Source organism: Triticum aestivum, chromosome 3B, assembly GCF_018294505.1.
Source record: "Triticum aestivum cultivar Chinese Spring chromosome 3B, IWGSC CS RefSeq v2.1, whole genome shotgun sequence".
NCBI lineage: Eukaryota > Viridiplantae > Streptophyta > Magnoliopsida > Poales > Poaceae > Triticum > Triticum aestivum.
This window is the reverse complement of record NC_057801.1, coordinates 781,320,102-781,322,576: the sequence shown is the minus strand read 5'-3', so window position 1 is coordinate 781,322,576 and position 2,475 is coordinate 781,320,102.

Here is a 2,475-nt window from a genome sequence, read left to right as displayed (position 1 = left end):
CCGGCACAACTTATCACTGCCAGCCGATTCCAAAAGGATATGCTAAGGTGTTGGTGGATGAAATAACGGAGGGATTTGAGGACCTCGTGCTTGACCACCCTAGCGGTGAAGGGGAGACTAGGCTGGGTTCTGCTCTGAAGACTCCATGCCTATGGAAGAAGGAGCTCATCAACCTTTTGAACTGGACGCCTCCGCCTCCTCCTCCTGCTCCGGCGAGTCAGGGCACTCCGCCTCCTCCACCGCCTCCTCCTCCGGCGAGTGACGATCAGGGCACGCGTGGCAGCACTCCGCCTCCTTCTCCAGCGCATGGCGGCACTCCGCCTCCTTCTCCGCCTGCGCCGGCGCTCCCGAGCAGCCAGCAGCATCCTCCTTCTCCGCCTCGCCAGCAAGGGCGGAAGAGACCCGCCGCCGCCCCGGCTGCTCCGGCGCGTCGTACTCCTTCTCCTCCGCCTCGTAAGAAAGCACGAAAGAAGACAGACGCTGCAGCCGCTTCGTCTGCTCCGGCATCTAGCAGCACAACCAGAGGCGGGAGGCAATACAAATACGGTCCATCATCTCTCAAGCCTCTAGAGAAGTTATCGTACGAGAGGTCCGAGGAGGAAAACGATACGATTGTGCGGACCCACGTGAAGGAGTTCTTTGAAGGGGTGAAAGCAAAGAGACATCCACCTCCGGAGGAGAAGGTAGATCCGGTGAAAGCAAAGCGCACTATCGATGCCCTGAGGAAACCACCAAAGTCTCCGCCAAGAACCAACTATGAGCGCATTACTGAACAGACATATCTCCAAGCCCAGCGGTCAGGAACTACTGTCAGTGCTAAAAGGTCAAAAGAACAAGCAAATGGGAAAAAATTGCCCAGCTCGGCGAACAAGCACAGCAATCGTGCCCCCCGCTCAATGTGTCTAATGCTCCGGGGATGGTGGCCGGTTATGGCAATCTTGACGATTACTTGCCTGACGATGCACTTCCTGATTTCTTGGAGGTGGACGAACACAGATACGAGTACGGGAAGCCTCTCGTCAAAGATGAAAAATCTCTGACAACAATGATGCGAAGATTCCATAATTGGTACATGGAAACCTGCAGAGAGTCTGAGGGTAAGAATGCTTTGTATCTGCATATTAAAGAGGAGCACGATCTCGTTGCAAATGATCTGTTGACTGTTCCATTTGAGGAGTTCTTCGAGTTCTTCAATCAAAAGGCCCTTGATAAATTAATGGTCTTTTGCTACTGCCTGTAAGTACTATTTCTGTCATTAAGTCTCTATATATAGCTCGGCTCTTTCATTGCATGTATTTATAATTAATTATCCTCAATATATTATGCAGATTGAAGATCGTTGAGTGTAAAAAACAAGAAATTTATGATATTGGGTTCATTAACACAAATATCATAGATGTATTTCTGGTTGAAAAGAACGTCAAAGAGGCCGAGGACAACTTGCTACAATCGTTGATCAAAAATTAAAACAAAGATACCATACTCTTTCCTTACAACGGCCCGTGAGTGTTACTGTCGTGTGCATATTTGGTTTCCCTTATTACTCAAGCGAGCTTATAGTAATGTAATTGATGAGTTATGCATGCGTGCGCAGGTACCACTATATTCTTCTGGAGATTAAGCTTGAGCGTGGACTAGTAACCGTCTTAGACTCGAGACGGAAAGATCCCAAATCCTATGCGGACATCACTGAAATGCTCAGCAAGTAAGTTCAATCGATCATTATCACACCATATCGGCAAATTTTTGTTCATTTCCTGATATCTCAAGTAATAATAATAATTTTCTTTGTCTTGCAGGGTTTGGAAACAGTTCACCGCAGAAGCTCCGAGACTGCCGAAGGAGCTGACATATAAATGGCCGAAAGTAAGTACTACTGGCTAGCTAGTTGCGCGCATCTCCCGTTGATTCTATAGCTATACTTTCATCAATGCCATTTATAATGCTTCATTATCAGTTTGATTGACCTCTATTTCTCGTAAAGTGCTTGTGGCAGGAGGAAGGGCATGATTTCTGTGGATACTACATGTGCGAGTTCATCCACACCGCGACTTTGAAAAACAAGCGGGGCTACTCTCAAAGACAATATGAAGTGCGTAAGCAATAATATTCACAATTTTATTTTATTACACCATCATTTCTGTTGAGTTTCATTCATATATATGTATTAATTAACCCCCTTCTTCAAATTAGACGTGGCAGATGCGGAATGAACTCCTAGAACCAGATCGCATGAAAGCAATTCAAGAGGAATTGGCGGGATTCTTTCTTGACCACTTCATCAATAAAGCCGGAGAATACCATGTGGAAATTGATTTCAAATGCTAGGGGTTTGTAATTAAGAGATCTTATACATATTGTACATGTATGTAGCCAGTAGCGTCGGATACATGATACGAAAACTTGTTGTTCGACCAATCTCTCGGAGAAGGAGAGGTCGATCGATCACTTCTCTCGGTATGCATGACGAACTTC